The sequence below is a fragment of the Athene noctua genome, chromosome 5 (assembly GCF_965140245.1).
Source record: "Athene noctua chromosome 5, bAthNoc1.hap1.1, whole genome shotgun sequence".
NCBI classification, from domain to species: Eukaryota; Metazoa; Chordata; class Aves; order Strigiformes; family Strigidae; genus Athene; species Athene noctua.
The window spans coordinates 15,393,667-15,405,791 of record NC_134041.1 but is presented as its reverse complement, the minus strand read 5'-3'; the positions used below and the strand labels follow the sequence as shown (position 1 = coordinate 15,405,791).

Here is a 12,125-nt window from a genome sequence, read left to right as displayed (position 1 = left end):
TAAAAAAAAAAAAAAAAAAAAGGAAGAAATCATAACATATGCAGATTACATATTCTTCTAAAACCCATATAATACTATATCTAATGCAACAAAATCCATAACCTGGAAATGCTACGATTCCAAATTTGAAGTTGTTGTTTGGGTTTTTTTCTTCTAAGGAATCAATTTCTGGTTAACTATCAGTCTGTAGCTAGAGAATGCTATAGACAGACCTCAGCATTCATTATGCAAGTGTATTTCTATAACTAAATCGCTTAAAGTAAGCGACACGATCTTCACAGCCTATGCTGTGAACATCTTGTACATCACAGGTTGAAAAAACCATGAACTCCGAAAAAATTCTCTACTGAAGAGGGCTTTAAGCTTCTCATCTTTCACCTTTTAAATGAATGTTGAAAAGAATCATACCTGTTAAATAAGGACTGGAAGTATTTTCTAAACCAGGTATATATTCACATTAGATCCCAAGTTACCAATATTCCAACAGAGCCACCTACTACTTTTATTTTAGGAACTGTTGGAAACAAAATGAAACTATATTTGAAAACTATTTAAACATGAATGTTAGGAGTATTGAGAATGGCCCTAAAATAGCTTTTTGTTTTTCCATTTTTCTTGACATCCAATTACAACTGTGATGGTTTAAATCTTTTACTCGTTTCAAACTGAGGATTTAAAAAAAAAAAAACAAACAGTTTTTAAGTTTAAAAGCTGCACATAATACTTAAAAAGGTGACATTCTTGCAATTTCAGATCACTTTTGTACATCACAAACATCAGTCCTAAGAAATGCTTCGACAGTCTGTTTAACATGACATCTCCAAGTAACATGTCTGACTATAAATTTCACTAGACTGTGCTCTAAAGTATATTGCTTTATAACTGACTTGTTGTTTACCTATGCATGAATATGATTTCAATTATACACCAGACATAGCTTAACTACTGCGCTTGCAGTTCACTAGGTAAAAATCATTATTTGTTACTTCCAGTTCTTGTATTATCAGTCTTCCACATATATTCATCAGTGGAAATGTAGAAGAGACAGAGCATTTTTTGATATATCTCCAGGTGGTTACTGGTAGGTTTTTCTTCATTAGGCATGGTGCTATCCTCAGCAAGAGCCATACCAGAAGTTAACAGTATTTTCTTACGCGTATGTCAACACCTTAGGTGGATGCAGGATGAGCTAGGGCTTGGAAATACATGAACTTTTTAGACCAAATTTTGGTAAAAACTTAGGATTATGTTTCTACCCTTTATAAACATTAAACAATTATTTCTATTGGATGCACATTATTATTATTTGTATGAATTTACGACACACTATATAGAAACATATTGCAAATACAACTTTGATAAATATTTAGCCTAACTAGACACTTCTCTTTCCAACATCCTTAAATGAAAATTACTCTTTCTAAAAAGCTGTCATTCAGGACTGTAGCATTTTTTCTTCATCACAACTATTTCCATTTAAAAAATATATATTAATCAAAATGTCATGTCTACATACTGTATTTTCAGAAACAAAAATAATCATATTATTACGTATTATTAACCATAAAGACTACAAACTCCTAAGACTATACTACCTTTCTTATTTAAATTTTAATAAGGTGCTTCCTTACTAAATACTAGAACTCCTGAGTAACCCCTTCTCCTGACTTTACCCATTAAAAGCAGAAAGAGATAAACAAAACACTAAGAAAGCTTCTAAAGTGATCAAGTAAGAACTAACTAAGCAAACTTTGTTTTTTTTAAAGCTCTCCTCTTGCTCATTTTAAGAAGGGAAACACCCAGAAGCCTGGTGTTAATGTCTCTGCTGATTGTGAAAATTGCAGCAATAAAAACTCCAACTGCTTGTCTTAAATTAAGACTTGCAAGACTACATGTGAGATCTGTATCTTTACATTACTTTTTATAACATTTAGAAGTTTGGTTGCTTGCTTTGATGTTGGTCTGTTAACGAGTAGGGGAGCCAAAAGCCAGAAAAAAAATGTTTACTGGAAACTCTCAAGTCAAAACCTAAAGTAATTGGTTTGTTCTACCCCACATGATTCAATATTCTTATTCCCCCAACTACCACCTCCCTGAGTTATCTGAACGTCTATCCTTTTTTGGTGTTGCCAACACCTTGTAACCCACAGTGATTGAAAATGGCAGCTGAAGTGCTGCTGCAGCACATTAATTTTTCTCTAAGTGGTCCAATTTTGTCATCTGAATGTTGAAAATTTTCTTTCCACTACGGTTTTTCTACCTTCAGAGATTTGTCGAATTTGGAGTTGCCATCATATAAACCGAAGTGCAACATTTTCAAGACAATTTTTAGATTATCCCTAATAGCTGAAAGGATAATGCGCTTTCTTTATAGCACTCTGCATTCAAAGCAGACTAGTTAACAGCAACTTAAGTGTGATAATGGCAATTACATCAATATGTTCCTTTTATACCACCAAAAGGTACTACTTCAGACAGCTAAAGACATTAGGTAAATAAACTGCTGAAAATTACCTGAAAGTAATGACATGCAATTTTAGGACCACTAAACACATCTATTTACAAAATGCCCAAATAGTCGTGTACATTTAAGAATAACAAAAATCTATATAAATTATTTCATTAACTACAGAAGGTTTTGCCAAGACATACCATATATATTCAGTTCCTTCATTAAATGAAAGGAAATAGAAGCATGAGTGAAGACATCCTACTCTATAAAGGCACATCACTTTCATGGCTTAAAAAGAAACACTCCCCCAAGTCATCAGAAGGAGAACCAGAAAGAAAAAAAAACAGAAACCAAGCAAACAAACAAAAAAACCCCCCACCCAACAACAGACCAAATGCTACATAGCCAAGTGCTTAAACCAACTTTTTAAAAACACAAAATGTATGTTTTAGTATCTGTATCATTCAAGTAAAAGGTTTGGAAGGAGGGGATAGGGAAGGAAGGCAGAGGAAGTTCTTTTTTGCCAGAGATAAAAACCAGAATACAGTCCCCAAGAAACATCTGGTCCCTGGAAAAGGTCCCAACTTATTGACAGATAACTGGATTTTGCTTGGCTTTGGGGTTACTAGATTATGAATACTGATTTGCAAAGATAATAATAGGGTAGGCCGGGCCACATCCCCTTTCAGACTCAAGGAAATAACAACAAAAGAAGAAAAAACTGCAAATATGTAGTCATGTAAGACAACGTACAATGTGATAAATGTTCTACACAGCCACCAAAACAGCACTCCTGCCATACTTAGTTTCAAATTATTTACTATAGGGTAATACTAACCGCAAATTAAGTTATCTTAGTAAACATAGCATCACTGATTAAATAGGATTACAAGAATTACTCATTTTCACTTTTTTTTAGAATAAAAAGGAAATTGAAGCATATGGCCGGCAGTGATCAAAACTTCTTTAAAACTCTCCATAAAAATATCTATTATTCCAGCCTACCCACCCATTAAGGAGGGAAGCATATTTGTTTCAAAGGTCTGGAATCGAGAGGGCTTTTATTACAAGATTTCATTTGTTTTCTGAAGTAATTAGAAGGTCTTCCCCATTCAGTCCCTGCACGCAGTAACGTGTAGGCCATACCCAGAGCATAAGTGCGGTAGAAAGGGCTTTCTAAATCCCCCTAACAGAGAGGAGACATCAGAAACCACGCAACAGTGCCTATCATAAAAGGTCACTTTTTTCCTCAGAACAAACCATTAATCAATAGAGTGTAATTGTCCGAGCGCTCGCAAGGGCTCTGCAGCGAAGGGACCTTGTTTTTCATTCGCATAATTGCAAAACGGCAAAAGTTCAGAAACATAACCCAAATCCACCTCCCCATTTTACCCCTTTACAATTCCCACTGCCCTTTGGGCCTCTGCTTGGAAGCAAATGGAAGACAAGCTGAAGTTTTCTCAATTGAGCCGGAGCTAAGAAACCTTTGATATGCTAATACCCTCCTTCAAACGGTAAGAACTCACACTTGCATTAATTCAAACAATTTGTGCAGAATGATGCGAAATGGCACCTCTTTTCGTGGCAAGCAACAAAAGGAGGGAGCCGGAGCGTCTGGAGGAAACCAAACAGCAGAACATTTGTTCTGCAGGACTCCTTCCGTCGCGCACAGGGACATTTCTATGCAAAGAAAAACACACCTGAGCACCAGCAGCTCTTTACTTTCCAACAAACCACACTCAAGCCCCAGCAGGGCTAGCGCAGACTAACAACAAGATGTTATTTTTAGAGCCAGACACAGCAACGGTGCCTCATGACACACTCTGTTTTCTGTCTCCAGATGGCCCCAGATTTCTACATGTGAAAATAAATAGAAATTTAAAAAAAAAGAAGAGAAAAAAAAAGTTGTTCTCACTCCACAGCCGACAAAGGGTAATTTATTCCCCTTCCCTAAGCTCTTTCGCCCCCCCCTCCTCCTCCCCAGCACGGGCTGGGGGATGGACGCCCGGTTGAGTTACAAAAATAAACCCGCAACAGGTAATTATTTACCGAACGGATGCAACTTTCCCCGCTGCGCGATGCGCGCCGGGGAGCGCCGAGCCGCGGCCGGGCCTCCTCCGAGGGCCGACCCCCGGCCCCGCACCCCGCGGCGGGGGGGGGGGGGGGGCTGCGGGGACCCGCCGCGGCTGCCGCAGGCCCCTCCGCAGGGCCGGGGGAGGGGCGGGGGGGGCGGCCTGCGGCGGGGCCGGCTCCGCGCGGGCGGAGAGCGGCCGTGCGGGTCGGCGGCGCCGCGGTGCCGGCGCCCGAGGGCCGCGGCCTCACGGAGGGGCACGTTCCTCCTCCGGCGGCGGCGGGGGCCGGCAGGCGGGGCGGCGGCCCCCGCGGGAGCGCGGTGGGGGCGGCGGCCTCGGGCACCGGCAGGCGAGGCGGACCCCCAAAGTAGGCGCTTCCCCGCCGGCGGCTCGGTGGGGAGCGCCAGGAGAACGGAGCGGCGAGGCTGCTGCGGCGCGGGGGCTCCGCTTACCTCTGCCTGGGAGCCGAAGGGTCTCTCGGCCCGGCGGGACCCGCGAGCCGGGTCACCCCGCCGAGCGCGGGGCTGCGGGAGAGCGCGGCGGGGTGAGTCCCGGGCTCCGGCGGCGGGGCGGGGAGCGGGCGGGCGAGCGCCGGGCTCGGGCGGGCAGCGGGAGGCAGCTGGCTCTGCGGCTCGGCGGGCTGGGGCAGCGCGGAGCAGACGGCGGCTTCTCCTCCGAGCGGCCAGCCGGGAGGCTCTTCGGGGGCTAAGTCAACATTTTCCTGCGGTTCCCGACACTCCGCTCCGCACGAAACGTACGATACAGCCAGGCTCCCGCACGCACGCACAGAACAAATAAATTCAATTCAATTTTCAAGGAAAAACGAAACAGAGGGGACGACGGGCGCAGCGCGCAGCGTGTGTGCCCAGGCTTTGGAGTCCTTTCTGTGGAAGGATCGGGAGGCGATGCCAGCAGCAGGAGTAGCGGGGAACAACTCGAAAATGTTACAATGGACCCCCCCTCCTCTCTGTCTCTGTCGCTCGCACCGACCGGATTTACATCTCCCGGGATGACATTCTGGCCTCTGGCGGGGTGCGGGTCCGGCCCCTCCTCGGATTTTCTCCTCTTCCTCCCGGTGCTGCTGCCCCGCCAGCGACTGGAGACCGGGCGCCGGGCGCTGAGCTAGTAACGCGCGCAGCAATGGGAAAAACGCAATACATACACACCAAAAAAAAAAAAAAAAAAAAATCCCAATGAATTGTATCGCAGCCTCCTTTTTGCTCATGCACCTCTCCGTGTGTGACTGGGGATTGCGAAGTCCTGACACAGACTCTCCGCCGGCTCTGAACTGGAGTCACCTCCAGCCTCCTCCCCCTCCAATCTCCACCCCCTCTCCCTCCGCTCCCCACCCCTGGGCTCAGCTAATCATATAAACATATTATCACGTAGAGCCGCACCGGCGAAGGACAAAAATCTCCCCCTTCCTGCCTCTTTTTCTGCCCTCCTCCCCCTTTTTTTTCCAGTTGGGGGGGGGTGAAGGCTAATAACAAACGCCCGGCTGCTCGGCACCAACGGCTGAGCAGACCGGCTGCGCGCCAGCGCTGCCCGCCCCCCACCCCATCGCCGCGGCTGCCGAGGGGCGCGCACGGCCGCGCAGCCGCCCGCCCGCCGCCGCGGAGCCCCTGGGCGGCCCTGCCCGGCGCCTCGGGCCCCGGCGCTCCCCGGGCCTGGGTCCTGAGGCCTGGGGCCTGCCGCCGCCCCTCGCCCTGCGCCGGCGGCTGCTGGCGCGCTGCAGGCCGGCAGGCGTCTCCGCGGCACTTTCTCCTTGGCCGTACCCTCCGGCGCGACCGCGCACCCAAACTTGTGCGGCGGGGGCTGCGCGGAGCGGGGCTGCGCGGGCCCGGCCCGCTGACGGCACCGCGGTGTGTGTTCCCCCCGCCCCGCCTGCGCTCAGAATCAGGTCCCCGGGCTGGGCGACCGGCGAGCGAGAGCCGGCGCGGGGAAGGGGGATCCCCCATGCCTTGGCGGCTCTCTTGGCCCCTTCCCTCCATTTCCGCGCGTGGAAACGGCCCAGCCCCTGCCCCTGCCCCTGCCCCTGCCCCTGCCCCTGCCCCTGCCCCTGCCCCTGCCCCTGCTCCTGCTCCTGCTCCTGCCCCAGCCCCAGCCCCAGCCCCTGTCCCTGCCCCTGCCCGCCGAGCGCGGCTTCTCGCGCCGCCCGCGCCAGCCGTCAGGGACGGGCTCGGAACCACAACGCTGCGTTAGGGAAAACGTGTCAGGACAGGGCAAACAGCACTTGGAAACGGTTGAAAGGATACCAAGTTGACTCATTCCTGCGCTCTGATACAAAACGCAGTCTAGTAGCGCTGTTGCCTTCCTGCCAAAAATCTGCTTAGAAACCAGGGGTTGGGGTTGTTGGTAGGTGGTTTGGTGTTTGGTTTTTGTTTTTTTTTTTTTCCTCTGTATTGATGCAAAATAGCGAGGATCCGTTCTGACCTTTCAGGGTGCGCAACACGAACAATTGCCGGCTCCCCAAGGTCAGGGGGAAGCAGCTGGGCATGAGCAAGGGCGCGTTCCTGCGAGGAGCGCGGCGGGGCCGGGCCGCGGGGGCCAGGGCCGCTGGCAGCGCCCGTGTGCGCGGCCCGGCGGAGGCTGCGCGGGGCGCCGCGGGGCTGCAGCGGAGGCACAGGCACGGCTCTAAGCAGCGCCAGACCTGTCCTGGTAACTCCCCTCTCCCCGTTGCGTGGTTTTTGTGGTTTGTTTGGGGTTTTTTTGGTTTGTTTGTTTTTTTTTTTTTAAATCCCTCCTCTCCCTTTTCTAGCTGCAGCACCGAAATAAATCCTCTCGAGTGAATGTACGCGCAGAATCGCGGGCACGAGGCAGGACCACTCGGGGCTTGATCAACTCTTTTAGGTCCAAAGCATATTGACAGTTCATCTTAAAACTCCCACGGCACACCAGGAAATCGGGATCGTTACCTTTGTTGATGGTAATGATTTATTTTTTAACTTAATTATTGTGACTTCTCTGCATACCTGTGCAATTAGTGTTCCTCTTCAGAAAATAGTAACATGTATCAAAAGAAACATGACATGTTTAAAAGGAAACTAGATCTTAAAGACCTTGCGACATGAGGTAGTAAGGATGACAGAACTGGTCCAGGGATCTTCAAAACCACATTAAACTTTCAGCAGTGCTAGCAATAATCCCAGGGGTTTGTATCTAAAAATGACTGAAACCTGCTATGCCATTAGCCACGCTGGCCTTCCTCAACTCACAGTAGCTGTCGAGGGGACAGGGAAGTGGAAGAGCAGCGCCAGGCTTTTAGGACCACGCGAGGAGTTCTGCCATAGCCAGCAGTACCTTTTCCTGAGGCCGGTTTCAGCTGGGTTAAATCCGCAAACTGCCTAAAAACCAAACTCAGCATGGGAGGACAGGAGATCGTGTGCTAGTTTTGTACCTACTATATATAGTTAAAAGTTAAAAGTATGGGTTACTGTGAGAGCAGAATGTAGCAAAAGAGCAGGTTCTCAATTTTTTCCCCAGTTTAAGTCCTTTGCATATCCCTAGTACAGTCCACTGGCCTTTCCAGCTGAAAATACTTCTATATATATATATGTATCTGTATAAACCCTAAGTAACCCCTTATGCATTTCTAACGGAATTAAATCATACAGGCATTTTAATGTATTTTATTAGAAACTGATTTTCATTGAAAGGGTTGGATGCATCCGTTACGGAAACATGCTTAAAAAGAGGGTCATAGAAATATAAAGATGTACATATTGATTAGCTATCAGTTTACCAGAGTTTTAAAACATATAATTAACAAATCCTACTTTCTTTTTGTCAAATAAATGTAATTGCAGGTAAGCAGTGATAGCCCTGAGCTAACAGCCTTTTGCTTACTTGAGAGCAGGATTTAGACACAAAGCAGTCAAGAATACAAGAATTATGTGGGGTTGGCAGTTTTCCTTTGAGAAGACATGTGAGAGGGGAATTCTTCTATTTGGAGCAAAAACTCTGTTGGTTTCTGTAAAATTCTTTTACCCACAAACAGATTGAAACGAACTGCAGAACTAGGCCTTGTGTTAATATTTGCTGAAGTCGAAGAGAATTCACCTATGTGGATTCAACTGCAGGACTGAAGTTTATTTTCCCCCTTTTCATAAAAAACTTCTGGAATCATATTTCCTCCTACATGTAGAACTGGAGTTTTACAACTCTTAAGTTTTACAACTCTTAAGTTGTAAAACTGAGTTTTAAACAATTGATAAAAATGCAGACAGAGACCTTTCGGCATTTGTTTTGAAAATATGTGCTTCCATTAATTCTCATTAAATCTGGATTAAGATATGAGAATACCTGCAGAGGTGTATATTGTTTTGGCAAGTAAAATATTATTATTCAAGCGATTAATTTTACTTCATATGAATCAGCATCTGTCTCTTTAAAACATAGACCCATGGCATACTTGGATCTGATCCTTTAGTTTTTACTCAGCCACAATTATTGCCAGATTTGAATATTAATGTATAAGAAGGAATTATAACAAACCAAGTTTCTTTTCACCATTAAAACTGCCTACTATTTGCTTTTTGCCATATCCCTGTAAAATACGTATCTCATGCCATACAGACTCCACAAGTAAGTAACAAACAAGTAGATTTTCCTTAAAATCTTGCTTTGCTGCAACAGTGCAAATTATTTAGCTTGAAAACACTTTAAGAAATGTTATAATCTTAGCAAAACCATTTGATAATATTTTAGTTGTCCCTTTTACCAATGTTAAATTTTGTAATGTTTCATGTTAAGGTGTATATTCTGCGTGTATTGCTCTTGAATTGTTTTGGTGAACCTGCTGGATCATGTCCTTGAAAAACTAAAAGCAAATTTTTAGTAATTTTTTTAATAATCACAAGAACTGTGTGTCAATTAGCTTTTCTAGGGACTATGTGTAGGACAGTAACAACTAGAAAAGATTTAACTGTCAGCTGTGTACTTGAAGGAGATGCATTTGAGAAAGATAATTTAACTTGCAGTAAAAATTAGCCAAATTATGATGTCTGTGATACGATCTTGTAGACTCCACTAGAGGTTTTTTTGCCATAGAATTGCAGTTTACATCTGGCTATTCCTAAAAAGGTTGATTTAAAATGTTTTAATATCTTAATAAATAATAGTTTGTATTGCCTTAAGTGTCAGTTCTCCCATGAGAAATGGTTTACACAGATTTTATGAAACGTATTTTTTTATTACTGGAGTTTTATGACTGAACTTTAAATACTAGCGACTGACATTTCCTCCTATCTGGATGTACTCCTGTGAATAACGTATCAATGAACTTATAATGAGATGTAATGTTAGCAAAGACTGATAGGAGAGGTTGTGTGTGTGTGTGTATATATATATATTTGTAGTGCAGTAGCATCAGCTAAAATTGCTGTAATATAAAGACAGGGTTTAACTGACATAAAGACATGGGGGTTTTTACCATGGTACTTGGAAAAGTAAACCACTACATGATTTTACTATTTCGACACAAAACTGAAATGGCAAAATTTTGCTTGCTTTATTTTGGAAAATTCCCCAGTTAATTCTGCAGACAAATTTATATGGATAAAGTGTGAATGATACAACCCTTAAGAGGAAATATCCAATGTATTGTCTTAAAAGTTTGGAAATATATCTTGACAATTACCGGTCTTTTAAACTAAGTAATTGATTTTAGTGTCACTTGGGAAAAAATGAAACCCATCAATAAAACAAGAGAATTCTGCAGCTGTTCCTAACAAATAAATGTAATATGAATTTGCATTTTACATAGTTTACTTCAGTAATCAATTTTAATGACTCATAATCTATATAATTATTTAAGAAATGACAAAATCATTGACTTACTCATAACACTTGCTAATTGTTTTTAAAAATAAATTCTACACATGACTAAGGAAACACCCATTTCCATTTGCTTTATGTTAAATCAACATCTAACCACTCATGGTGATTTCATTCAAAGAAAACAGAAGGAACACATTAGCTGTGTGGTTAAAGAGATTGATGGGCTTCAAACATTTTAACCATGGATGGTTTTTTTCCAACTGTAGAAACTCATGTTTTTAATTTAAATAGCTTCAAGAAAATGAAGATCATTTTATTCAACAAAGCTGTTGTTTCTTGTTTCTTAGACAGAAATTAATTTAATTTTGTTTAATTAAGTAATATTAGAAACAACCTTGTTCAGAGAAAATGCAGCTATGAAACAAAAGCATGTGTATGCCACATTAACTAGGTATTCTGAAACAGAATTTTTGTATCACATTAATAAATTATAAGAGATCAATATGATTTTTACCAGTGAATTTAGATGCAGAATTTTATGTTCATGCTAAGACATTGCAGTTGCCTCTTCAGTCTCTGAAAAGTAAATCTGGGGGAGCGATGGAGCTCAGTGTTATTGAAGAAGTACATTCCTTACTTTGGGCTTTGGGTATTTACGGGCGTATGTTGGAGAAAAGTTTACAGTTTAATGCTGCAGGCATTTATAAAGGCCAAAGAGTTTTCGAGATTGAGCTGTTAGGAGTCACGTAGCAGAACACGTTTAAAAAGAGACGAGTACAATTCCCTGTTTTCATATGAAAAGCTCAGCACAGAAGCTGAAACAATCATACCAGGAAAGGAACTGCAGTGCTGAGCTTTTGGGGAAAGAGATATGTCATGAGATCCCAATTCTCCAAATGGTTTTGCACATTTCTAGGTTCCCTTTTCTCCAACTGCTATATCTGCATAGGCATTACTTCTGCTTTTGGGCAGCAAATAATGTTTTTTAAGGAAAGAAGCAAGGCCCAAGGGAATGGTAAGAAATTAAATAGATTTTTCTATTTAAAATAAATATAATTTTGCCTGGCAGGTAGGGAGCTCTTTCTCCTGCTCCCCCTCACACAACTATATTAGACAATTTGCTGTGATTTTGCTAAATCTCTGTCTCTCTTTCACCTGGTAGTTTACAGCAGAGAAGTACCTCATATCTCAGACTGGCACATGTGGAGGTCACTGTGTATTCTCCCCACCTCTCCCCACCTCTTGCTACCCTGCTGCTTAATGTAACAGAATGGGAAGATTTGAAACTGGATGGGAGAAGGACTGGATGTCTATGCTAACCCCTATACCTCTTATGATTTGCTTTATCAAACTCCAATTGCAGATCTAGAACATTCATTTACAGAGTGCTTTTAACTATAATATTACCTAGGTCACTAGCCACTCTTCTGTTGCTTGTGTGTCATAAAATGAAAGGTCAAAAAAGATGAACAAAGAATGGAGACTTCAAAGAGAAACCATTGTATTTGCAAGTATGAATCCATTAAGGCTTTTCTTTTCTTACCCAAGCACCTAGTATAATAATCCTAGGCACTATTAAAATCCATGTTCTTGATGGCATAGGCCAAGATTTGAAGAGATACTCATATTTATCTGCACAGCTCTATAAACACATGTGTTGGGGGTAAGGTTAAAATTACTTTCTTGAGAAGTTATGGGATAAAATACATCAAATTCTTGGACCACCGATTGGAATTCAGGCCTCCCCATTCCAACTGATTTACCAAATCATTAAGCTATAGAGTCATGTTCCCTCTGGTGCTCTCACTTTCTAGCCCAGTGAA

At 43.4% G+C, this 12,125-nt stretch overlaps 1 protein-coding gene and 1 long non-coding RNA gene across 18 annotated transcripts in view; one reads left to right on the top strand and one right to left on the bottom strand.

Annotated features, from left to right (window-relative positions):
• ADGRL2 (adhesion G protein-coupled receptor L2) overlaps window positions 1–12,125 on the bottom strand; it is a 395,343-nt gene that overhangs the window by 157,421 nt on the left and 225,797 nt on the right. Inside the window, exon 1 of one of the 17 annotated variants that reach the window (XM_074906456.1) lies at window positions 4,977–5,853. The exons of the other annotated variants lie outside the window; for them this stretch is intronic. The gene's annotated coding sequence lies outside the window, so the exon portion shown is untranslated. Of the gene's footprint in view, window positions 1–4,976; window positions 5,854–12,125 lie in introns of those variants that run through there. 17 annotated transcript variants of the gene reach the window in all.
• Window positions 4,818–12,125, top strand: part of LOC141960648 (uncharacterized) — a 28,882-nt gene continuing 21,574 nt past the window's right edge. The window contains exons 1-2 of the long non-coding RNA XR_012633676.1: window positions 4,818–5,068; window positions 7,283–7,450. This is a non-coding gene — a long non-coding RNA (uncharacterized LOC141960648). The remainder of the gene's footprint in view (window positions 5,069–7,282; window positions 7,451–12,125) is intronic.